Source organism: Globicephala melas, chromosome 17, assembly GCF_963455315.2.
Source record: "Globicephala melas chromosome 17, mGloMel1.2, whole genome shotgun sequence".
NCBI lineage: Eukaryota > Metazoa > Chordata > Mammalia > Artiodactyla > Delphinidae > Globicephala > Globicephala melas.
This window is the reverse complement of record NC_083330.1, coordinates 40,368,277-40,395,700: the sequence shown is the minus strand read 5'-3', so window position 1 is coordinate 40,395,700 and position 27,424 is coordinate 40,368,277. Positions and strand designations below refer to the sequence as shown.

The following is a 27,424-nucleotide window of genomic DNA, read 5'->3' as shown; positions in this document are numbered from 1 at the left end:
CCTTCTCCCCCTTGCTTTGTGTTTTGGGAGGCTCTCCCAAATAGATAGCAATAGATTCCTTACCATTTGGCTTCCTATTAGGTTTGGCCAATGGGAGGTGCCAGGAGAGGAAGAGAGGAAGGGAGGAGTGTGAGGCTGGGACATTTATTCCCTCAACTCCCTTTCTGCTAGGTCTTGTATGTTGGCTGCATCCCTCTACCAAAGGCCAAGGCTCCATATGTTCAGCCTTCTCTGGCAGAGTTTCAGAAACTACCTTCTCCCCTTTCCTCTTCTGGCCAAGTTTCATAACATCTCCCAGCCGTTGCTAGACCCAGAGTGCTGCTGCAGTCCTCCTTGATTCCCTTTGGCCCTAACAATACAGCTGTGAATGATCCTTTTATTCAACAATCCTCAATTACCCTGGCTGAGTGTACCAATTGGATGACTGTGGGAACCCTGACCAATACAGGATGTGTGTGCATATTTGTGTGTGTGTGTTTGTACAACATTGTATAGCAAATGGTAGGCATTTTCTCTGCCCGAACTCATGTTATCTAAAGCCATTGGAAGTGCATAAATTAAACTTTGCCGTCCAAGAAATTCAAAAGTATTCAGAATAGAGAGAAAACTGAGGGTATTTTTCTTTTTTAAAAAAAATTTTTCTCTACAAATGAGAGAAACTGAGTTTTAAAGACTCTTTCTACTTAAGGTTGCTTTTAGGTTTTTCTCCTAATCTTTTTAGCATTATGTCCCATGATTTAAAAGGTGACCATCCTCCAAACATTTTCTAAAAACTCCCATTATTTTAGAAAAAAACAGACTTCGAATGAACAGAGTTTTGAAGTACGCAATCTCTTTTATTATAAAACAAGAAAGCACATTTCAACTTGCGGATACTGATTGCTTAAAACAACACACTTTTCAATAAGCCTATGTAAGTTTAATGAACTTTTCCTGTGATTAGTATAATTTACTGCAATTGTGTTCAAACCTCAAATTATGGGTATTATACACATGAAATACAACACTGGTGTAAGGCAATTAGTTTAATCACTTTCCTGATGTGAAATGAAACAGGGGCTCTACAGGGCAGGGCTGCCAATTAGCACATGATGTAAAGAGGCCAGCCGTCCTTATTGGTCTTTGCAGTGCAGATTCTTACTTTCTCACAACTGCCACTGCCCTTGTATGTGTAAGATGCACATGGTATGTTACAAAGCAATGTTGCCTATAGTGGTGCTTGTTGCTGTTAATCAACATCCTCAAGCTGTGTAGTTCAGGCCTTCCTCATCACTCACGTGGACAACTGCCAATACACTTCCTCATATGATCATGCACTGGGTTCATTGCACAAGGATGCCTGAGCTGAAGCAGGGCTTAAATCTAGTACACTCTCTTTACCAAGCTTGTCTGGGCTGCTTCTATGAAGAAAAGTTGCCTTTTTAAAATTTACTCAAAAGTGGCAACAGCAGCCCTGTTGCTAGTGTCTCCTGACTGGGCTCACTTCTGCTGGTCTTGCCTTCCTTTCATTATCTTCATTCAAGAGTAAACTTCTAAACTGCAGGTTTGAAAACACTGATGAAAGTAATTGAAGACACACATCAATGGAAAGATATTCTGTGTTTATGAACTGGAAGAATTGATATTGTTAAACTGTCCATACTACCCAAAGTGATCTACAGATTCAATGCAATCTCTATCAAAACTCCAGTGGCATTTTTCACAGAAATAGAAAAAAAAAATTCTAAAATTGACAGGGAATCACAAAACCCCTGAATAGCTGAAGTAATTTTGAGAAAGAAGAACAAAGCTGGAGGCATCACACGTCCTGATTTCAAACTATATTACAAACCTATAGTAATCAAAACAGTATGGTTTCTGGCATAAAAACAGACATATAGACAAAAGGAACAGAAAAAGAGAACCCAGAAATAAACCCTCATATATATGGCCAGGTGATCTTCTATGAGGGTGCCAAGAACACACAATGTGGAAAGAACAGTCTCTTCAGTAAATGGTCCTGGGAAAACTGGATATCGATATGTAGAAGAATGAAATTAGATCCTCATCTCACTCCATATACAAAAGTCAACTCAAAATGAATGAAAGACTTAAATATAAGACCTGACACTGTAAAACTTCTAGAAGAAAACATAGGAGAAAAGCTTCTTGACATTGGTCTGGGCAATGATTTTTTTGGAGATGACCCCAAAAGCATAGAAAACAGAAGCAAAAATAGACAAATGGGATTTCATCAAACAAAAACACCTTCTGCATAGCAAAGGAAACAATGAATAGAGTGAAGAGACAACCTAGTGGAATAGGAAAAATATTTGCCAACCATATATCTGATAAAAGGCTAATATCTAAAATATACAAGGAACTCAAATAACCAATAGGAAGAAAACACATAACCCAATTAACAATGCGCAAAGGACTTGAACAGACATTTCTCAAAAGAAGACATACCAATGGCCAACAGATATATGAAAAGATGCCCAACATCATTAGTCATCAAGGAAATGCACAATGAGCTATCACCTCAAACCTGTTAGAATGGATATTATCAAAAGACAAAAGATAAATGTTGGGAAGGATGTGGAGAAACAGGAACACTTGTACAATGTTGGTGGGAATGTAAATTGGTTCAGCCGTTATGGAAAGTAGTATGGAGGTTCCTGAAAAAATAAAAAATAAAACTATCATATAATCCAGCAGCTCACTTCTGAGTACAGTGTATCCAAAGGAGATAAAATTAGTATCTCAAAGAGGTATTTGCATTCCCATGTACACGGTAGCATTGTTCACAATATTCAAGAATGGAAACAACCCAAGTGTGTCCCTCGATTGATGAATGGATAAAGAAAATGCGATATATATATATATATCACATTTATATAATATATGATATATGATATGATATTCAGCCTTTAAAAAGAAGGAACTCCTGTCATTTGCCACAATAGGGATGAACCTGGAGGACACTATGCTATGTGAAATAAGATGGGCACAAAAAGACAATCTCTATCTCTACTCATAGAGGTAGAGAGTAGAACGCTGTTTGCTGGAGGGGTGGGGTGGGGCAGTGGGGGAAATGGGGAGATGGGGAGCTGGATAAAAAAATGAAGAAAAATAAGAAAAAAATGTGAGTTTGACCATGCTGTTTCCGCTTAAACCATTCGATGGCTCCCCATTCTAGAGTAGTGGTCCCCAACCTTTTTGGCACCAGGGACAGGTTTCGTGGAAGACAGTTTTTCCACAGACGGGGTGGTGGTGGAGGGAGATGGTTCAGGCAGTAATGCGAGTGATAAGGAGCACTGGGGAGCGGCAGATGAAGCTTTGCTCGCGGCCCAGGGGTTGAGGACCCCTGTTCTAGAGAGCAGTGCGTCTCACACTTCTATGTGCAACATGAATCACCAGAGATGGGGTGGGGAAGTGGGGTGCGTCTTGTTAAATGCAAATTCTAATTCACTGGGTCTGGGGATCTGAGGGCCTGCATTTCTAACAAGCTCCCAGATGAGGCCAATGTTTCTGGTCTGCTTACCACTCTGAGTAGCTGGGTTCTAGAGCAGCACTGTCCAATACAAATTCCTACAACGATGGAAATGTTCGCTATCGAACTGTCTAATATGCTGGCCACTAGCCTCATGGGACTATTGGGACTGAATAATGAAATGTGACTATTGAAATATGGCTTGTGTGACTGAGGAACTGAATTTTACATTTTATTTCATTTTTATTCACTTACATTTATTTATTTTTAATTTATTTTTTTATTGAAGTATAGTTGATTTACAATGTTGTGTTAGTTTCTGGTACACAGCAAAGTATTCAGTTGTACATATATATATTCTTTTTCATTATAGGTTATTACAAGATATTGAGTTTAGTTCCCTGTGCTATACAGTAGGTCCTTGTTGGTTATCTATTTTATATGTAGTAGTTTGTATCTGCTAATCCCAAACTCCTAATTTATCCCTCCTTGCACTTTCCCCTTTGGTAAAAGTAAGTTTGTTTTCTATGTCTGCCATTCACTTACGTTTACATAGCCACATGAGGCTAGCAGCTGCTGTATTGGACATCTCAACTGTAGAAGACACCACCCGTGCTCCTCACTATGACATACGGTGATCTGTACTTTGACATACGGTGATCTGTACTTTGCTCACTTCTTGCTCCTTGTTTCCTGCCCTTCCTTGTTCCTTATTTTTCATGGTACAACATCACTTAACAACCATGGTTTTCCAAACAGACCAAGTGTTTTTTTTTTTTTTTTTTTGCAGTACGCGGGCCTCTCACTGTTGTGGCCTCTCCCGTTGCGGAGCACAGGCTCCGGACACGCAGGCTCAGCGGCCATGGCTCACGGGCCCAGCCACTCCGCGGCATGGGGATCTTCCCGGACTAGGGCACGAACCCATGTCCCCTGCATCGGCAGGCAGACTCTCAACCACTGCACCACCAGGGAAGCCCGACCAAGTGGTTTTAGGCCTCTAATTTGCCCATGCTATTCCCTTTCCTTTGAAATGTCCTTCTCCATGTTTTGTGCCCAGTAACGTCACATCGTTTTCCTGGTCCAGTCCCAGCACCAGCTCCTCTGTGAATCCTTCCCTGACCTCACCCTGCTAACAACATCATTTACCACCTACAGGTATTGAAGGCCCTTCATACACATTATTTCCTTCAATCTGTACATTAAGCCTGGTATAAGGAAACTGAAACTAGAAGTGGCTTGCCCGGGGTCACAGAGCTAGAAAGCAGATCATAAATTCAACCGTAGATCTGCCTGATCCTGAAGCCCATTCTTTTCCCTCCACGCCATGGTGCCTTCTGCTGGTGCGGTGCAGTGATACGCATAGCACTCATCACACAATGGTGAAATTACTTCTCTACAGTTTCTCTTCTCTACGGGATCATAAGCTCCTAGAGGTCACAGATGAGATAGTTATTTCTGTATCCCTGGGGCCTGGCACATCATGAGCGCTGGATATCTCTTGCAGAATCAATGTGTATGTTTCTGCTCTCCAGCTCCATTGTAAGATCCCTGAGTGCAGCGAGTATGTTTATTTCACTGATGTGCTTGGTGCTTGACAGGCCCCTAGTAAGTGTCTGAATAAAAGAATGAATAACTAAGTGAACCTGTTGACTATGGGCAACATTGGCAAGGATTCTTTTAGGAACCCAAGGGTACAGATTCTTGCTAAGCAGCTTTTGGACTTCAAAATAAAACACTCATTTTCATTCTCTTCATAATTTACCAAATGCCATTTTTCTACACTATGTCACTTTCTATCTCTTGAGATATTTTGGATCAAAATTATACATTTGAATTCAGTTAACTTAGCTTATTTAACAAATGTGTCACCAACAAAACTGTGCTAGGCCCTAAGAGCATAGAAGAATATAAATTGAATCAGACATGTTCCTTACCTTCAAACCTGTTAAGACAATGCAAGAGAGAGAGATGGGTACCCAAATCGTGCCAAGGAGAAAACAAAGAGACAGAATAGAGGGGTGTGAGAGGGCTGAGGATGGAAGGAAACTGGGATGATAAAATTTTGAGGCATACTTCCCTTCAAATCTGCCTAATGAGTATCGCAGTGTTCTCCTGCATTAACATCTGGTAAGGTACACTTTATTGAGAATGTGAGAAAATGGAAATGCTTTTATACTGCCAGCAGGACCCAGGGATATAAATTGACATGATCTTTGTAAGGGTAATTTGGAATCCTATTCAAATTCTTTAAAAACATGCATACCGTTTGTTCCAGTAATTCTACTTGTAGGAATTTACCCTAAGATAATTATCATGGCTATGGACTGAGTTTTATTGGCAAAGACTTCTCTGTAGCATTGTTTATAATGATTAAAAAATTTCTAAACCAGAGGGAATTAAATAAATTACTCAAAATTCATATGATTGAATACTATTTAATCATAAAAAGTCATACAAATCTATATAAATCGATGTGGAACAACATTGTTATATATTTTTAAGTGAGGAAAAGGAGGTTAGAACATAGAATATGCCATGTGATTTCCTAATTTGGGGGGAAAGTTTGAGGGTGCTTTTATATGCACAGATTAACAAAGACTTTAGGGAAAGACCCAGGGTCTCTGGGTGATGGGATTAGATTATTTGTGTCTATGCTTTTCCTCTGTATGTGCTACTTTTTATGACAGAAAAATACATCTACCAAAAACGAAGACACCAGTCTATTCAGTGGTGTCATTTTAGCCTGGTCTCTAACTATAAAACATCCTCTTAAAGATCCAGGATACTTCACAGGAAATCCATAGGGGGCCAACTGCTTAGTGAGGTCTCTGGCTTGGAGAAGTCCCGTTCTCTCCTGTCATCATTCAGTGTCCTCATTCTTCAGTTGCAAATGGCCTTGATTTTCCTGTCTCTGCTTTCAAAGTCAGCCTAAACTGAAGCCATCTCATCTTTGTCCAGCCTTCACTTGATCACTGACCCCCAGGGGTGGGCCACCTGTAGCAGGTGTAAGCCTTCTGGTGCCCAAAGGCTAGTGGCCCAGGCACATTTCTCACTGTCCAGTTTCCTTTGACATGCAACTTCTGTCACTGAGGTCTCTTGCTCTTAGTTTGGGAGCTGTTGTTGTCTTTCCTCTCCTCTGCTGTCTCTTCCTGAGCTTCCTAGATGGTGAAGAGTGGGGGTCATACACTAGACCTTAATGAATTGTCCCAGGAGCCCATGAGTCGCAAAGGGAAACAAAGAAGTAATGCGAGCCTATTGTAGCAACTAGACATTTTTTGATCTATGAAACAGACATGTAAAAAGAGGGAAACAGGCTAAAGAGTAGCTTCCTGGTTTGTTGCAATAGCATAAGATAGGTTTAGAAGCATTACATTAGCTCCTTCAAGGAAATCCATGTTATCATCTTAAAGAGTTCTTCAGCTTTACATAAGGTAGAAGAGAGATTTTTAAGAGCAAAATTAGAAAATGATTCAGACACATTTTTTTGCTGCTTAAGGAGTGTGGCTTCAGCCACCTGCATGCGTTTTCACAGAACTTTTATAACAAAGTCTGACTCCCTGATGTCACTCTGCACGGTAGATTTGCGACAAGGGGATTCAGCAGAAAGCCAGGGCGTGAGGAGAGAGCTGTGTACGTAGGAAGTGCCACAGACTGTGGGGGTGTGCGCTGTGTTTCTGTTCACCATTTGTTCCTAGCGCCTGGCACACAGGATGCAGTCAACAAATGCTCGCTGAGCGAATGCGTGAACCCTATACCGAGTCCCGACACAGCAACTGCAGTGGGGAGTAAGATCCAGCTCCTGGCCTCATGCAGTTTTCAGTTTAGCGGGGAGACAGACAAGCAGACCATTGCTATTCGGTGTGAAAGTGCTGGGAAGAGCCTGAGCAGGGGTGGCGTGTTACCCAGCTGGGTGGGTATGACCCAGTCTTAGAGGTGCGGGAGGGGAGAAGGCGGGTGAGGTTTGGGGGTGGGGTCAGAGAAGGTTCTCTGGGGCAGGTGGCATCTAAGCAGAACTGGTAGGTAGTAGGCGGGTGATGGCAGGAAGGAATTTGAGCACAGTCATTCCTGCCAAAGGGAACAGAGCCGAGACTTGAAAGGGAGTCAGGGACAAAGCAGCAGAGACCCAAGGGGATAGACACACAGATGGGAGGGGCAGGCCGCCACGCTCAGGGTAGAGGCAGTGAAGTTTACCCTGTCTAAATTTACCTCTTTTGAAGAGGGGAAGATACTGTTCAAAAGCCTCATCACACAGTAGAGACACCATCTATGAAATTGCTTTATTACCAAAAAAAAGAAGGAAGAAAGAAAAGCCTGGTTGGGGAGGGCTCAGTTTGTAAGCAGGTGTAAGCCTGCATTTTCTGACTTCAGAAAGGCCCCTGAAATGTCCCCAGGATCGTTGTTGACGAGGACCGGGCTTCTAATTAGATGGGGCTGGATTCTGCTCAGGGCCCACGTGGCTGGTCACGTGAGCTAGGCCTGCTGGTTAATGACTAGCAGTGAAGAGAATATTTTTATAAACAGGACTTTTCTCCTCCTAAAAGCTAGCTCTGTTCTTGAAGAGCCCCAGTCCTGTGCCCCCACAGCTGAGGCGAGGGGAGGCCCTCTTTATTTTTTATCACCTTCCCCATACCTTAAGGCTCGCAGTTACCGAACATACCATCCAGGAGTGTTAGGTGCCCCCTTGAGCTCCCCTCCTATTTGAGGGAAATCCACAGTATTTGTGTTCCTGTTGTTCCTGGAATTGGCTTAGTTGTACTCTGAGAGGTACAGAGAAAGCAAAGCAGAGTCCTTAGCATCAAAGAGCTAACATCTAGTTGAGGATATAAAAATGGATGTATCTAAAGCAATTAGGGTATAGTATTAATTCAAGTTCTTTTATTTACAGGCAACAGAAACCATCTCTTCCCTCTTAAGCAAAAGGGGAAAATTACTGGGTGGAGACAAGGTAATCACCCAAAACTGAAGGAGAGTTTGACAACCAGGATGCAGTGTGTACAGAATCCAGGGCAGCCCCGGGATCTCAGTAGTGGGAATGTGGACCTTCTCTGTTGAGATTTGTCATATGGGGTGTTTACTGGGGTAAATGGGAGTGGGTAAATGGGAGCTTCTCTCATCTGGATTTTAGAAAACACTGGAAAATATAAAGAAGAAAATGAAACCCACCCAGTATCTTACCTCCCAGAGACACGCACTGTTATGCCTCTAATACGTATTCCTCCGGTCTTATATTCTGTGAGAAGGTGGGTGAGTATGTGTATTTCTCACGAGGTTGAGGTCCTCCTACACTTTATACTGTTTTGTGTCTTGCTCTTTTCACTTAACATTGTACCGTAAACATTGAACTGTCATTGAAAGCTTTTTTGAAAAGATGACTTTTAGTGGCTGAATAATTTTATCATGTGGCTGCCTTTAATTCATTTACCAGTCCCCTGGTGTTCGACATTTCCAATTTTTCATTGCTATAAACGACACTGTAATAAATATCACGGTACATTGAGTCATTGAAATTTATGATTAAGAAAAAGGCTATGGGGCTTCCCTGGTGGCACAGTGACTGAGAATCCACCTGCCAATGCAGGGGACATGGGTTTGAGCCCTGGTCCAGGAAGATCCCACATGACGCGGAGCAACTAAGCCCATGAGCCACAACTACTGAGCCTGCGCTCTAGAGCCATCGAGGCACAACTACTGAAGCCCGCGCGCCTAGAGCCTGCGCTCTGCAACAAGAGAAGCCACCGCAATGAGAAGCCTACGCACTGCAACGTAGAGTAGCCCCTGCTTGCTGCAACTAGAGAAGCCCACATGCAGCAACGAAGACCCAACACAGCCAAAAATAGAAATAAATCAATCAATAAATTTATTTTTAAAAAAAAGAAAGAAAAAGGCTATGACCAAGCATTTAAGATAGACCCTCACATGATTTTAAATACCAGCATCACTTGAAGGATTCTGCCCAGCCAGAGCCCTGTTCCATTACCTTTGCCATTCTGGAGGGGGTATCTTCCTCTGTGCGCGCAGGATGACATTCTGTAAATCACTGACGGTTTATTGTTCTAAACAGATCAAAAGTCACTGGAAAGAAAGAGTGACCTCAAAGTCTAATCAATAACAGGCCAATTATCTATTCTTGGTCCCCAGAGATGAATCTATGTTGTGGAAGCTAGGGAGAGTCAACTGATTGCCTTCTGATTTTAGGAGACTTTGCCATGGGACAGGAGAGGAAGGAGGCAGATGTGTCTGGAAGGCAGATAAAATTTAGTTGACCATCAGGGACCCCAGAAACCTCTAGTTTGCAATTTTTTATTTAACCAACACTTACCATGTGTCAGGCACTGTTCTAAGGGGTTTACTCGTATTCAGTGACTTTAATCCTCCTGCCAACTCTATAAGGCCGGTATTACTGCTAATGTCATTTTATGGATGAAGAGACTTAGTCACAGAGTCATAGTAAGGGAAGTGCTGGAATTTGAACGCCACCACCACCTTGCTTCCATGAATACATTAAAGTTTATATTCAGAAATTAGGATGTTTGAAAAATGCCCAAACATTATCATCAGAGGCATCAAGACAATGCGCCATTTTTTCTTTCACTGGACTTGAGTATTTCTATGTCATCCTATGTCACTCAATTACCAGCAACCTGAGTGTCCTCAGGCTTTCCTGCTTTTACTTTAATATCGTAAGAACTGGCTCAAACCCTATATTGTGGTTGCTTCCCCAGCATCCATGCACCACCCCGCCTTCCTCCATGTATAGAAGCCATTGATTTGAGCGGGGTTGACCCTGCCCCCAACCTCAAGGGTAGGCCTGTTGGTGTCAGCATAACCTTACCTTTCTGTCTCAGAGAGGAGCAACCAAGCCCTAAGCCCATCAGTGCTTTGCATTTCATGGCCACAGGGATTGGGTCAATCTTGCACAGTACCAGATTTTCTTTACTAATTGGGGGAGAAAAGAGCTCTCTTTTGCATCTCACCTTTCTCCTTTCTACTTTGCATCTAAGAGGTACCTAGTCCCTTTTTCTTTGACTTACCTTCCCAAAGAACCAGTAACACAAGACAGAGTATGTAACAGATGGTTACTGGAAGTTAAGGATAATGGAAGTGGTTACAGGCTACACAGAACAACAAACAACGTAAGATATTGGCCCATTCTTCAAAGTCTCTGTGCTGTCCTTCCAATCTGGCTCTCTTTTCCTTTTAAGTACCAGCAACCACCATCTTGCTTAACACCCCTTCCTCTGGTCCACCTTCCTTGCATCTTCTTTATCCTCCCCATCTTCCTGGGTCCCTCACCCTCTCCCTCTGTGCCCACTCTGAAAAATAAACCACTTTCATTTCCTTTGCAAACTAGTTCAGCCTTCCTTTGCCTTAACTTCCTCTTCATATCAAGGCCTATGTTTATTCCCTTAACCTCCTAGAGAAGGACTCGAAGTTTTCTAAACAAAAACTCCTTTGTTGCTTAGGAAGGATTCTAAGGTAACTTCCAGCTTTCAGAATTTTTTTTTATATCAGACAATTAAAGAACATATTATCTGCCCATCACGCACATAGACTTCTTCCCTGGCTTCACATTCCACATCCCATCAGCCATGACATTCTATTGATTCTGCATCCGAGAACGCCCTCACGCTGAGCTCCTCCATTCCCACCTCACCCCACCCACGCCACTCTGCAGCTCTAGTTTAGGCCATCACTATCTCTTCCCTAGACTGGGGCTTCCAAATATCATCTCGCAGACTCTGATGAAGTTTGCACCAATCTTCAGGGAAAAGGAAAATTAAAGACAATGCAGTGAGTTTCTAGATATGTCTAAATTTATTTAAAATAAAAAACTCAAAAAATGAAGTTGGACTCTTACCTTACAATATATACCAGAATTAATTCAAAATGGATCAAGGGCCTAAATGTAAGATCTAAAACCAGAAAACTCTTTGAAGAAAACATACGGGAAAGTTTCATGACATTAGATTTAGCAACAATTTCCTGGATATGATTCTAAAAGCACAGGCAACAAAGGAAAAAAATCGATAAAAATTGGACTTCATCAAAATATAAAACTTCTGTGCATCAAAAGATACTATCGAGAGAGCAAAAGATAACCCATGGAATGGGAGAAAATATTTGCAAGTCATCTATCTGATAAGAGAGTAATATCCAGAATATATAAAGAAGTCCTGCAATCCAACAACAAAATGACTAGACTAAAAAATGGGCAAAGGACTTGAGCAGATATTTTTCCAAAGAAGATATGCAAATGGCCAATAAACACATAAAAAGATTCTCAGTATCACTAGTCATTAGGGAAATGCAAATTAAAACCATGATGAGATATCACTTCACATTCATTCAGATGGCAGTTATAAAAAATGAAACAAAACATCAACTGTTGGTAAGGATATGGAGAAAGTAGAACCCTTGTGCATTGCCCGTGGGAACATAAAACTGTGCAGCCACTGTGGAGAGGCGGTTCCTCAGAAAATTAAACATAGAATTATCAACATGGAATTATGATCCAGTAATTCCATGGGAAAAAACTGTCCACTGACAGATAAATGAATAGACAAAACATGGAATATATACACAAAAGGAATATTATTCAGCCTTAAAAAAGGAGGAAATTCTGACACATGCTACAACACGGATGAACTTTGAAGCTATTATTCTGAATGAAGTAAGCCAGTCTCTAAATGACAAATATTATATGATTCCATTTGTATGAGGTACCTAGAAGAGTCAAACTTCTAGAGACAGAAAATAGAATGGTGACCGCCAGGAGATGAAGGGATGGGAGAAAGGGGAGTTAGTGTTTAAGGAGTACAGACTTTCAGTTGGAGAAGATGAAAACATTGTGGAGATGGATGGTGGTGATGGTTACAGAACAATGCAAATATACGTAATGCCACAGAATTGTAAACTTAAAAATGGTCAAGATGGTAAATGTTGTGTTATGTATATTTGACCACAATTTTTAAAAATCTATAAAAAAAGGAACGCGGGCTTCCCTGGTGGCGCAGTGGTTGAGAGTCCGCCTGCCGATGCAGGGGACATGGGTTCGTGCCCCGGTCTGGGAAGATCCCACATGCCGTGGAGTGGCTGGCCCCGTGAGCCATGGCCACTGAGCCTGCGCGTCTGGAGCCTGTGCTCCGCAGCGGGAGAGGCCGCAGCAGTGAGAGGCCTGCGTACTGCAAAAAATAATAATAAAAAAAAAAATCTCAAATAATCCTTTCCCCCTTAATCCTTATTTAGCAAAAACAAAAAAGCTGACAAACTGAAAAAGATAATAGTTGATGATACTACTGTTATTACCATTACTGGTCCATGAAATCCTAGAGGTTCAGGAGCTATTGTTCTAGTCTACCTGCTAACTTGCCTTCTGGTCTCCTCCATACCACTCCAGAATCATATTTCTGAGATCTCATCATGTTACTGTTTCAAACCCTTCAGAAACTCTTATTACTCACACTGCTGAAATCCAGGGGAGGTTGCATGCATCCCAAGTGTAACAAGATGATCCATGGGGTGCAAGAAGAAATCTAGAATTACACTTTCTATTAAATTTTCATTCTGTCATTAATAAGTATTTATTAAGTATTCTTCTGTGCCAGGGGCCATCTAGGTACTGGGGATAGGCAGTGAATAAAAGAATAATTCCCTGCCCTCAGGGAGCTTATACTCTAGTGTGCAACTTATAACCCACCTGACATATTAGTGCAGTATATAAATTATAGGTAAATAAATAAATAAATATACACTAAGGGTATACACTCCAAAAAAGATTTTTATTGAATAAAACTACACAATCAAAATGTTGGACATCCCTGTCTTAAAGCATAAAATCCAAATGCCTTGATACGGGACATGTGTTTTTCATCATTTTTCAACACTCTCTACCTCATTAGTTACGGCCTAACTTTTCCAAATTGCTGGCCATTTCTTCAGCAGGCCCTTCTGACCCACAGATCTGCATATGCACACCTTCTGCCTGAAATGCCCTCATTCATCTGGCAAACCAAGGCACTTCCAAGAGTCACTTTGATGACCTTTGCCTCATCCCCAAAAACAGATTTAGTTGGATTTAGGCACTTTGCTTCCACGATAGGAGCTGGTGTTTCCAAACGTCATGCCACAGACACTGTGGACACTATTATTGTATTATCTTGGCAGGTGTTACGGATCAGATACTCAAAATCCCCTTTCCCCCTTGCCTATCTGTACAATAAAGTCTGGAAACTTATCTTTCTAGACTCCCTTGCAGCTAGATATAATCATGCAGAACAGTCTATCCAGTGAAATACAAGTGAGGATCCCTGAGGAATCCCACAGGCATTTCCTCCAATAAACCTCTTGCACATCTAATTCCAGGTGGCATCTTCTTCTCAGAAGACCCAAACTAACATATCAGAAAGTTTGAGTAATTTTCCTGAGCTAATGGCATGGGTGGAATTTGAACGCATGTATTTTTCACTCCAAAGACCAAACAAGTTCTTTCCAACACACTGCATTATAATTTTGTATTGAGTTAAATAGTACCCTCCCCTGCCCCCCAAAGACATGTCTACATCCTAACTCCTGGAACCTGTGAATGTGACCTTATTTGTAAAAAGAGTCTTTGCAGATGTAATTAAGTACCTTGAGATGAGATCATCCTGGATTATGTGGGTGGGTCCCAGAACCAATGACAGGTGTCCATGACAGCCACCATAAACTGCAAGAGGCAAGGAGATGTTCCCCTAGAATCTTCAGAGGGAGTGTGGCCCTGCCAACATCTTGATTTCAGCCTTCCAGCTTCCAGAACTGTGAGATAATAAATTTCTGTTAAGTGACTCAGTTTGTGGTAATTTGTAGCAGCAGACAAGAGAAACTAATACTAAATTTTTCTTGTTCTCTATCTTGGTACTAGCACCGAACCTGACACATAGTATATGTTTTAAAAGAGTGAATTAGTTAATAGATTAATAGATGGGGATGATGAAACAGCTTGACATTGTTTCCAAGTAACTTGGACTGAACGTTATATAACTGTACTTGATGATAGATTTCCAGTATGAGGTTATCTAGGAAGAGAACTAATATTTATTGAGCGGCTGCTGTGTACCAGAAACCAAGATAAGTTTCATAAATTACATTACAGTAGGACTATTATAAATTATAGCGGTAAAGGCAAGGTTTTGGAGTCAAATGTGAACTCTGATTCTTATTAGCTGTATGACCTTCGGCAAATTACTTAAACTGTCTTAGCCACAATTTCTTATCGGAAAAGTGGGGAAATGAATCCTATCTCCCCACCCTGTTTTCGAGGATTAAAGGAGATAAATAGCTGAGCACAGTGCCAGGCACCCAGAAAATCTCAACAAACATGAGTTATTATGAGGGTATCATGGTCGTGGGTGCAGAGGGAGGTGCTGGAATTGGACCCTTACCTGAGAACAACAGGTGCGAAGCGCCGGCTTGCTGAGACGAGCCCTGTAGGTCACCTTGGCCTGTAGGAGGCAGTGTCGTTTAAGCTATCTTGCCAGTACCCTCCCTTTGGAACTGCCTGGGGCGGGAGGGGGCTCTCAGCAGCAGGAAGCTGTCGGGGCGGGGGTGGGGGTTACTTCCGCCAGAGGGCTGATTTGGGGGCAAGCTGAAGCCTCGTCTCCACACCAGGGAGCAGGCAGAAGGAAGACCCTCACGGAGCTCTCCAGAGCACGTAACAGGAGAGCCCGCATTTGGATGCCTGCCCATACACTGGGAACAAAGGGCCCGTCGGTGTCAAGTGGAGGCGCTGTCGTGACCAGCTGAGAGGGTTACGAGCTTACCACCGACAGTCTCGTAAAACGAGACCGGCCTCTCCGTCTTCCGCCCCCCACGCCGCAGCAGTGCATGCTGGGAAGCGGGAGGCGTTGCTAGAACGGGAAGAAGCCGGACCCCCCTCCAAAGTGCTGCTGTCAGCCGCGAGCGCACGTTCCAGTCCCTCGGGGAAACTTTGAAAAAAAAATTCTTGGTATGCCCAGATATTCCGATTTAACTGGTCTGGAACGGAACCCAGGCATTGAAATTTTTAATGAGCAGCCTGAATTGGGAACCACTTCCCTAAAGCCTGTGCTTGGGAGAAGGTGGAGGGTTGCCAGATTTAGCAAACAAAATGAGCGGTACTTAGATGAAAACGTTATTTATCTAGAACTCTAATTTCATTGGCACTCTGCAGTTTTAAGAGGGAAGGAAAAGTACTGGAAATGGACAGAAGGTTGAAATTTTTAAATGAACAGGGCAGAATCTTAAGGAATGAAAATAACCGTCTAATGATAAAAGGTGACTGAAACACTATGGAATTGGGCTGATCTGTTACTTAAAGGAGCAGCTACCCAGTGAGAAATGGGGGGGTTGAGAGTTTGGGAGCAATTTCAGGAAAAATAAACCGTTTCATGTTTATGACCCCAGTGAACTGAGATTCCCAGTAAACCAGTGCTATCACTCTGACCTTGCCCCAGAGATGAGCAAACAGAAGCCTGGAGAATTTACGTGATTTGTGCAAGTTCAACACAGCTGGTAAGTGACAGAGCCAGGATTTGAACCTAAGTTAATTTGGCTCAAAAAAAAAAAAAAGGGGTGGGTGGGAGTTAATGGAGTAGAAAGCTCTTTCTACTGTGCCATAATGACTTTCAGACGTGTTTTGTTTTTTGTTTTTTGGCATTAGTAATATTAACAGATTGATTCCCTAAAACCATAGTTAACCCATAAAATAGCCCAGGGAAACCCAACTTCATTTGAGGTAGGGGCTGGAATTGTGCATTCTGGAGCCTTGGGGGCCCAGACCCTCTGGACTGGCCTGTTCCTGCCTTCCGGCCCTGCCCTGGGTGAACAGGGTGAGGGGCTGAGCTGGGACATGCCTGTCTCCTGTCCTGTGCTCTCAGTTGCTGAGCAGTCAGATGGCAGTGGCTGCTTGGATGTTTACTTGGCGGCGATTTCTGCTGCTCCATCGTGATGATGGCTGCTTAAATGTCTGTATTTTGATTAAATGCCATCTCACTGTGCCTGTACTTGTTGTGCTTGAGTCCTGAGGCTGTTTTAGGAAAGGGTACAATTTTGTAAATGAAATGGAGAAAAATAAACAAAACCACCTGTTCTGCAAGACTGCGTGCTGCCCGGTGGAGCTCTCCCATCCGTCCCTCCCTCCCTGACTCCCTCCCACCAAAGGAGGGAGGTTCCCCTTCTCCATCCAAAAGTAACCTTTAGATGGGGGCTCCCAGTCACAGGGCCTTGGCTTTGGGGGGGCTGAGAACAAGCTGTCGTGACAGGCGGGGGCAGCGACTCACAGCGTGGGGGAAGACAGGCTGCTGAGGGCGGCTGGTACCCAAATTACCTTATGCTCCCATATGTGAAAGAGGCAAAACTTACTAATGAGTAATACCAGCCTTCGGCTCGCCCATTCCCACCACCTGTTAAAGGAAAATGTGTCTTTACCCCCTCAGCTCCCCTCTTTCCTCACCCACATGTGGAATTCCATGTTTGCCAGCCTGCCTCCTGGGATTTTGAGACATGGGATAGAGGGATGGGTGCAGACAGGACTACAAGAAACAAGAGGGAAGAGAAAAGGAACTAAAGTGGAGGGGTTTGTGGACTGGGCTTTCAGGAACGTTTTTGGTAGAGTTGAGAGTAAGATACAAAGTAAGTCTTAGGCTGGGAGAGAAAAGGTATTTTTTTTTCTAAATAAGTTATTGAGGTGAAATTCACATGACATAAAATTATCCTCTTTAAAGTGAAAAATTCAGTGGCGTTTAGTTACATTCACCATGTTGTGGAACCACCACCTATCTATTTCTGAAACATTTTCATCACCTCAAAGTAAAACCCTGAGAAAGGGTAGTTTAAGATGGTCGATACAGAATAGGAATTGGATCCCTTAATGTTCTTTAAGAGAAGTAAGTGAAAATCTCTTGGGGTTTGTTCTTAATAACTTGAGTTGTGGAATTTGGTAGGACTTTGACCTACCCAAACTAGACCATAAGGTCCCTGGGGGTTATTGGGTTCCATAAACACATACAGTGATCCCACGGTTACCCCATTGCCCCCTGGCACGAGACCTGCAGGAACACTTCACCCTAAACACAGCATTAGGTCCTGCACATCCCAGACTATGGGTCCCTCACAGTGGCCTTGGTATTTGTCATGACATGATTTCACCGGGTCAGATGTTGGGAGGGACAGGAGGCATTCTCTGTGATATGTCCTGTACCCACATCCTCTAAGGAGGGTCTGGCCTTAGTATCCCCCAGGAAAGGCCCCCACCAGCAGCTTTGGAGTTCAAACTTTGAGTATACCCAGAATTCTTGAAGTACCCTTCAGATAAGTGGAACTACTCACTCCCATCCATACATTCCCTGCAACTTCTCATTTCTCAGTCTTCTCAAGTATCCATCCCACCCGCTCTCTCCCCCAGTCCCTTACCCCAGATGACCAGGTGCTAATAGCCTTTTAACTTTCTCCATCTTCATATAATGACATAAGATTATATACACATAGATATATAGATTATATATCAGATAGATGATAGATGATAAATAGATAAATCTCTGTATATGTAGGGTTTGGGGGAGTTCATTGCTTTCTCTGGAAAAATCAGATCATGGATTTTGTACATATTCTATTTCTCACTTAAAAATACCTTGTGGAAATCCCTCTGTCACCTGGTATGGTTCTAATACATTGTTTTGTGTTGGCTTACATAATAATTCATGATGAGACTCTTTCATAATTTATCCATTATTTATCTTTCTCTTGAAAGACATTTTTTTGTTTGTTTTACGTTTCTGTCGCTACAGTGAAGCAATAAATATTCTTAAGCCTGTATGTTTATGCACTGGTGCTTTTGCTTCTACCGAATAGATTCCAAGGTTGAAGGGCATGTGTATTTTAAAATTTATTATATATTTCCAGATTGCTTTCAGAAAGGCCCAAACATCATATTTTCAGTAGTAAAATATGGAGAGTGCTTTACCCACACCCCTACTAGCAACAGTCGCTATCACTCTTGTTTTAATATTTTCCATTCAGATCGTCATAAAGTGATATTTCATTGTAAACTTAATTTGCAGTTTGTGGACTACTGGTGAGCTTGAGCATCTTTTCAAGTTTGTTGAGAATTTGGATTTGCTTTTCTGTGAATTATCTATTCATAGTCTTTGCCCATTTTTTGATTGGGCAATTTGTAGGAGCTCTTTTTATAGTATTGTTATTTATCATTTATCTGTCATCTGTAAAACTCTTTCCGTCCAAATGTATCACTTATTATCTTAGTGGCGTTTTCAATTTAAGTCAAATATGTCTTTCTTTCAGAGGGTCTGGGTTTCCTGTTATGATAAGAAGATTCCCCAACCCGTGTATTTACCTAGATTTTCTTCTAAGCTATTTATTGTTTTATTTTATACAAATGTAACAAGTCTTATATATGTCTAAAATTTGTTTTTGTATATAGCATAAGATGGGATTCAACTTGTTCTAGTAAGTTGAGCTAGTATCATTTATTAAATAATCTATTCTTTCCCTGCTGTCTTGAATTATCAGCTTTGTATTAAATGCTCACAGGTACCGGGATTGATTTTTTTCATCCCCTATTCTGTACCTCTTACTGCTGGTCTCTTCCTGTACTAATACACAATGATTTAATTACTATAGCTTTTTGGAGTGCTCTGATACTGATAAGGTTAGACGTCTCTTATTGTTATTCTTTTTCCTATTTTTCTTACCTTCTGAACATTTATTGTCTGTGTAAGTTCTAAGCACATTTTATCCAATTAAAAAACAAAACCTGTTGGAGGCAAAGTAAGTCTGTGGTATTAAAAGTCAAGATAGTAGGTGGTTTCTCCTTGGTGTTGGGGGACACTGGGAGGGGACGGGATGGGGAACTTAAGGAGTGCTGGTTATGTTATATTTCTTTATGGGGATGTTAGTTACGTGGGCACACTTATGGTTTGGCACTTTTCTGTATGTACACTATACTTCAAAACCAATTTATTTACAATCAAAAAATCTACTGGTGCTGTGGAGAGAAATAAAAGATTTAAATAAATGAAAGGGGGACCATGGCTGTGGATGGATTGAGAGACTCAACATAGTAAAGATAACTAATTCTCTCCAAAGTGATATACAAATATAATGCAATTCCTATTAAAACCCCAGCCAAAAAAAAAAAAAAACAACCCACAAACTACTGGGATTATAATTGGCATTGTATTACATTTATATTTGGGGGGAGAAGGAATTTGTTAAGATATTAACTCCTCTGAACAAATTGATTGGTGTTAAAATTTCTTCAGATTTTGCTTTGGTTTTTTTCATAAGGTTTTTTTCCATAGTCTTATGTTTCTTTTATATTTATCCCTCAATATTTTATAGATTTTGTCACTAAAATTAATTGAGTGTTTTTCTCATTTCTATTTTTAGGTGAACATGCTATAGTATAGAGAAATGATTAATTTTTGTATGCGTTTCTGTAAAATTTGTCACCTTACCAAATTCTTCATTAATTTGAGTGTTTTTTTTAAAACTAGAGTTTCCTGGGTTTTCTAGTAAGGAGTCATGTGGTCAATGGAAGAAAATATTATCAAATACTTATGTCAGTTACTTAATTTTATGTTCTTATTGTATTTTCTAAAAACCTCCAAGCCAATGTTAAACAGGAACATTAATAGCAGGCTTAAATCTGAAAAGAAGAGATAAAACCATGAGCAAAAAGAAATATTCCAATACTTTATTTCTTCTTTCACATGCTTGTACTAATCACTTCATTTTCTTACCTTATGACATTTGTTTTAATCTCTGAATCTTGAAGAAAATGTTGAGTTACAGTGGCAATAGTGGGCATTTTTGTCTGGATTTGATTTTAATTGAAGTGCTTTTGGTGTTTGACCAATGAGAATGATATTGGCTATTGGTTTTTGATAAAGAGACTTTATTATATACAACAGCTATCATTTCATTCTTATTTTCCTTAAAGCTTTAATATGGATGGCTGCTGAATTTTATCAAATGCCTTTTCAGGAACTATTGATAGGGTATGGTTTTTCACTTTTAATTTATTGATGAAAAAATATATGTTGATAGATTTCTTGATGTTGTGCTTTGTAATCCTAGAATAAACTCTGCTTAGTTACAGTGTATTATTTTTTTTGCCACATGGCTAGATTCTATTTGTTAATATTTTATCTAGCATTAAAATCATGCTTGCTTCATAAAATAAGTGGAGAAGCTTTCAATTTTTTCCGTGGTCTAGAATAAATTAATTAACACTGATGTTATCTATTCTTTGAAGATTAGAAAGCTGAGCTGTTAAACCATCTGTCCTGATACCCTTGTTAATGGTTGATATTTAACAACCTTTCTTTTCTCTCCCACTCTCCCACTGAAAATTCAGGTTTTCACTTGGATTAATTTTGGTAATTTCCTCTAGATCTTCAAATTTATTGTCATAGAATTAGCATATAATAAATTCTTATAATTATTTTAATCTCTTCTGTATCTGTGATGATGGCTCTGTTTTCACTCCCAATTTTGTCTATTTTTTTAAATTGAGGTATAATTGACACAGAACATTATGTGTTTCAGGTGTTCTTGTTTATTTATTTATTTATTTTTTAATCATCCAAAATTATTGTATTATTCCTAATTAGAGCAACGCTCTTGGGACCGTTGATGTCATCTGCAGCTTTTGATCCATGTCGGCTATGTGGCTGAGACAAATCTGGGATGTGGGGGGACGGACGTGTGGGAAAGGGTGGGGCATCCCGACCCAGCCCATCCCTGAGCCCCTGAGTCCCAGGGCAGATGGCTTTGGGCTCTCACGTCTGGGGAGCGTTCTTGTTTATTTTTTTGTTCTCACTTTTCTTTAAACAGACTAGGGAAGGGTTTATCAATTTCAGTGAACTTTTTAAGAACAAGCCTTTGGATTTGTTCAGTAGTGTCTCATATGATGTTCTTTTCTATTTAGTTCACTCCACTTTCATGTTTACTAACTCTCTTTTAGAAGACTTTATCTTCCTCCTCCCTTCACCTTTCTCTCTCCAGAGGAGATACAATAAATGCTTTTGCTTTGTTGCCTCATCTGTCTCCCACTTCTGGGTTTTGCTGAGATAACAAAAGAGTTTTTCATTCTGGATTATTATTATTATTAGAATTTCCTTGGAATGTTCCTTGCCTATTTCAAGAATCCTCATTTAGAATTTGTATTACACGTTCTCAGGCAACCTACTGTTATGGATTTAGATATTACACATATTTATATAAATAGCAAGCATCATAGCTCACTACTCTTTCCTTTTACTTATTCTTTTTTTCCTGATCTTGAGGTCTCTGCTATGATTCATTTGTTGTTTAATTAGAGCCCTTTCTTTAGTATTTTCCCCAGATAGTGCGTGGGAATAGTATATTCTCTGAATTCTTGCACGCCCCAAGTATCTTTCTTTCTCGCTGACAGATGAAGGCTAACTTGGCCAGCAGAGGAATCCTAGGTTGCAGTCCTTTTTCTCAAAAGTCCATAAATGTTACTGTCCTAGTTTTCAATGCAGCAGAGTTGAGTGCCAATGTGATTCTCCTTTCTTATTCTTTTTACCTGTAAACCTGAAAGATTTATTGCTTTACCTTTGGAATTTGGAAATTGACCAAGATACACCTGGGTGTAGAATTTGGTGAAAACTTGCAAGACAGGTGCTGATCTTTCCTCATCTGTACCAAATTTTCTTGCATCAATGTTTGTTGCCTCTCTCCAGCTGTTCCTCCTTCTCCTTCTGGATTTCTGTTTTCCCTATGGAAGCCATCAGTTCTGTGGTTTGAATTGTTTCTTCCACTTGATCCTCTAGGCCCTGAATTGAGTCTCAACACTGACTATCCTACTCTTTACTCAATTTGTTTTAATTTGAAAATCACATTTGCCCATTTAAATTCTAGGCTGTCTTCTGAAGGTGTTTTAAACATCTCCTCAGCACCTCTTATTACTGTTATTTTTTGTATAGTTTGTAGACGATCTCCTCCAGTAGCTCTAAAATTTTACAAGTCTTTATTTTTTATGTTTTGATTGCTTTGTTTATTATTTCTCTCTCTCTAGCTGTTGTCCTTCTCTGATGTATTGTTTTTCTTTGTTTAATCCTTGGGGTTTGGGTATAGTTGCTAAGAGCCTTCTGCAGCATCACTTCTGAGAGTAGTGGAAGGCCCTGTGGTCTCTGTTGCAGGGGCTGCCAGTGGAGCAAACGGTGGGTTGTCAGATCCCTGTGAAGGCACCACAGGAAGGAAGACTTTAGGTTTCCCATCTTTTCATGAGATCCCAACCTCAAGGATGAAATCACTAACTTCCCTTTTCAGCTCTTGAGTTGGAATATACCAGTGGATACAGACATGCCCTGGGGTGGGCAGTCCCTCAGGCCAGCTCCCCCAAGATCCTCAGTGTTCAGACCCTCACGTGAGTCCTTCAGACACTAGTGGCCAGGCTTTTAGGTGGCCCAGAGGGGGAAAAGTCATTTAATTGCACAGGCGCCCCCTTACCAGTTGCCAGCATCTGTCTGGATTAGGTAGGATAGACAGTCTGGAATTGTGGTTGTGAGGGAAGGGTGGTCAGGACATCTTCCCTAGTTCCTGCTCATTTCTACAAGTCAAAACTCTATCCATCCTTAAAGGTTGTTTTAGAAAACCATTTCATTTATGAATCTCTTTCTGATCCTCATGTCCCAGTGGCTCTCAACTCTGGCTGAACATTGGTATCTCCTGAGGAGCTTTAAAAAAACACCAGTGCCTGGGTCCACCCTGAAAGATTCTGATTTAACAGGTTGGGCTCTGTGATTTGTAAAGCCCTCCTGGCGACTCTACCAGATACAGCCTGATTGAACATCACTCATCTCACCTGATGTGATCATTCCCTCCCACCTTCTCACAGTATCCATTCTTTCCTGTGTTATACCTTTCAGGAACAAATTTTATCCTCCTACCAGTAAGCTTCTTGAGCTCATTCATTTATTCATGCAGTAATTATCATTTGTTTCTTTCATTAACTCATTCATTTATTCATTCAACAAACATTTAATGTCTGTTGTACTCCAGGTGTCAGACCCTGGAAGATTCAAAGATGAATAAAAGTCTCTGAGAAAATATATTTACAGACTTGTGTGAGTTTAGTTAGGGTTTTTCAAAGGAAGAGGATCTTCTCGCACTTTTCCCTAAAATAAACTGGGAGGAAACTGCTATGGACTGCTTGCCTGAAAAGTGCTTTTGTGAGCAAAGGTGCTATCACAAGTTCAATTTTTAAAAATCCAGATAAATAAATACCGCAGTGTCAATTGTTGACAGAGACAAGTGGGAAGATCCAGACAGATCTGTGAGTAGGCAAACCTCAAAAGCCACATAGCACGCAGGCTTGTGTCACTAGCAGCTGATGCTTCCTAACCCAGAATCTAAACTCTGGGAAGAAATGATGGCAAAGTTATCTTTTCTTGCCACAAATTTCTCTTTTCTTCCAGAAGTGGGTGTATTCAGAGGCACTATATGAATAACGTTTGCTCTGAGTCATGGAAATGAAAAAACATTTCTGACTATGAAGTTTTGGGTGCAGTGTAATGTTTGCCGGCCCCCTGTACACACTGGTGAGGAGGGAGTGTTTTGGGGGTGGGACTCCCTGCCTGAGAACTGGGTGATGATGCAGTTCTGGCCCCTCTGGGACATTTTCCTCCAAGGTCATGAGCACCCCTCACACACAACTGGGTGCCCAGGTGGTCTGTTTTCATCCTGAGTGAACATTTGTGTGGACCAGCTTTCACAAATGGGCAGATGGAATGCCAGAGGAAGGGGTGTCTATGATGACAGGCTGTTTTAGGCTAAATTCTATAAGCTCCAGACACAGTAAGGAAAATTGGCTTCTGAGTTAGAACCAAAAATGCCACAAAGTTAGAGTAATTTTTCCCTCTCTTATTTATTGCATTTAGAGTCCCATCTTACCTATCTGGAACCTAGCCAAGAACCAAGAAAGTGGGCTTCCCTGGTGGCGCAGTGGTTGAGAGTCCGCCTGCCGATGCAGGGGATACGGGTTCGTGCCCCGGTCTGGGGAAGATCCCATGTGCCGCGGAGCGGCTGGGCCCGTGAGCCATGGCCGCTGAGCCTGCGCGTCCGGAGCCTGTGCTCCACAACGGGAGAGGCCACAGCAGTGAGAGGCCCGCGTAACGCAAAAAAAAAAAAAAAACAAAAAACAAACAAACAAAAAAGAACCAAGAAAGAAACCAAAAAATAAAAATTTTACAAAAGGCTCTAATAAGTGTAGCTGGAGATAGTGGAAGTCCTACCGTGTGGCCACTCAGGCACTTTCCATCTAGGAAGACCCAGCTCTCACCCAACAGCCATTTTCTTTTCTTTACACACAGTTTTAACAAGTTTGAGGATCTGGTTATCCAAACCTAAATGGATAGTTTCACGTTGGAAGCGATGTAATGGATGCTATAGACATGCGCACTGACAGCCATGAGAAGCAAGCAGGAGACAGAAGAAAGGAAGTGTGCGTACAGCGGCACGTCTCCGTCTTTTTAGCCCACGCTGCTTTCAATAAATGTGAACATTTCGCCTCCTTCCAGAGTTTCTGACACCTCAGGTAGATACACCCTCCCTCCTTGCCACACTGGCTGGCCTGAGAAGTGGACTCTGAGTTGGAGGTTGGCACACAGGAGGTTTATTAAAGAGTGAGCATGGCATCCGTGCTGTGGAAGGGAGGGCAAGGAAGTAGGAGTCACTTCTGGAAAAAAGAGAGAAATTTGTGGCGAGAGAAGGGAACTTTGTTGTTTTTTTTGTGGAGTTTAGATTCCAGCTTGAAAATTCAAACTACAGTGTAACCCGACAGTGGCCTTAGCCAACTCCAAGGAAAGAGCTGGAGCTAGCATAGTTCTTCTGAGTTGTCCTCAGTTGGATGAAGATGTCCATCTTATATTCCTGTATTGAAGGTCACTGAACATAAGCTGTCTAGGCTCCTTGGGTGCGGAGGCTCTCAGAAGGGGCTGACAGATGAAAGCTCTCTGTTGACAACGCTCTCTGCAGCTGAGGCAAAAGTCCTTCATGGAAGGAGACCTGGCTGGCACATCACAGTGTCCACCAAACGCCATGACTCATCCCCTGGAGGGCTAGGATATTCTCACCTTCTCTGTGTCTCACTTGATTGATGGCTATGACAGAGACTCCTAGGTATCCATCAAATATCATTCCAGATATTCTGGTAATGATAGCAGGGCTAGAATATATTACTTTCCTGTCATCCTCATTAGTAGGTATAGCCATTGGCTTTGGCCAGTGAGATATAAACATCAGTATGTGTGGAGATCTGGAGAAGCCTTTGCAGAAGTTGATGGCTCAGCTTTCTCCCTTCTTCCTTTCCACTACCAGTGATGTGGACCAGTTAGATGGGCTCTGGCAGCCATCTCGGACCAAAAGGTAACTTTAAAGACAGAAGCTATGTACTTGCAAGGTAGATCAGAAGAACAAGAGGAACCTGACTCTGCAGTGACACTGGAGCCGCCAGACCACATCTGGACTGATGTCTCTGGACTTCTTTTTATAAGAGAAATAAACATCTATCTTGTTTAAACAACTGTTATTTTGAGTTTTCTGTTTTACAGCCAAATTTGACCCTGGCAGTTTCAAGGGCCAAGCTCTACTGGGGATTTCTTATGGTTGAGATAGAGATTTTTGCTTCCTTAATAATTCTGGAATCTATCTCCTCTCCATTGCCCCTGTTCCTTGAGTGGAAGTCCTTACTGTTTCTCCATTGAATCTTCACCCCCTCCAATAAGTAGTCTGTACCACTGCCAGAGGGATCTTCTAAATGACAAGTTTGATTATATCACTCCCACTGTTAAAAACCTTTCCAGAGGCTGGTAAGCTCTGACTTGTTTGTGATAGGATGTTTTGTCTTATGAATTGAATATTAGGACCTGAGCATGTCCTACTCCATATCTGTGCTTATTTTGTTATGCGGTTTATATCATGTGTCCATATGTATCCAAGGAACATTGCTAGAAACATCACTGGAAGTTCCTGCAGGAGAGGAAGCCACTGGTGAGCACTGTATCCTACAATAGCCAATGAAAGAACATAAATTTATTTGCTAGTAAGCTGGGCGTTGGGCACATCTAAACCCACTTAGGAATCATAGTCCAGCAGCCACCTCTTTCCCCAACCACGCAATCTTACTCCTCTTAGTAACATTCCATTGCTCTCTGAGCCATTCCATTTTTCCTTCCTGGATCAGTGCTCTGATCACTCCCAGGATGTTTTTGCAATGAAAATGCGGATTACAGACCCACTGCTGAACCTTTAGTCACCTCTAAAGCTCCATTGGATGAATTGCTTCCATTGGTTTTCAGAAGCTATCAGTGGGTTCCATTGTGTTGTTTTACTATATCAATATTCTCCTTCCCGTGAAGATGTCTTTGCCTTTATTTTTGCGTGTGGTGCATTTAAAAAAACGTTTGTTCTGAGATCTTTGTAGATTCACATACTGTTGTGAGAAATAATAATACCCTTCACTTGATTTCTTCCAATGGTAATATCTTAGGTAATTTTCGTACAGTATCACAATCAAGAGATTGACATTGGTACAATCTGCATTAATTTTAAAAAAAATTATTGTTTTCCTTCTTTTTAGATACATTATATACTTAAAAGGCAGTAACTCTTGGACCGTCAAGTTGTAGTAGAAGATATACAATGTACACTTTTTACTTCTGTTCGTGTGTATTGTACAGAGCCTGTGTGCTTTTTGTAATGTAAATAAAAAAATTTTAAGAGCTCCTTTTCCGCCTTGGGATAAAGTCTGGAAGTCTTTACATAGCCTTCAAGCCACTCCAAGTTCTGGCCCTAGCTCCTCACCCTTATCCATTGCCACTCCTTACTTGGTCCCCTCACACCCCACTTTACAGATCTCCACTGCCTGAAAAACCCTCTTCTAACTGGATC

General features: G+C 41.4%; 2 long non-coding RNA genes across 2 annotated transcripts; one reads left to right on the top strand and one right to left on the bottom strand.

Moving 5' to 3' along the window:
• Positions 1 to 831: 831 nt before the first annotated feature.
• On the bottom strand, positions 832 to 15,322 carry LOC115856569 (uncharacterized). Its single transcript, XR_009559480.1, has 5 exons — positions 15,271 to 15,322; positions 14,893 to 14,952; positions 14,102 to 14,266; positions 9,450 to 9,544; positions 832 to 2,657 (listed from the first exon to the last, which is right to left on the bottom strand). It is a non-coding gene; the product is annotated as an uncharacterized lncRNA (long non-coding RNA).
• On the top strand, positions 15,075 to 25,810 carry LOC115856568 (uncharacterized). Its single transcript, XR_009559478.1, has 3 exons — positions 15,075 to 15,455; positions 15,893 to 16,000; positions 24,415 to 25,810. It is a non-coding gene; the product is annotated as an uncharacterized lncRNA (long non-coding RNA).
• The last annotated feature ends 1,614 nt before the right edge of the window (positions 25,811 to 27,424 follow it).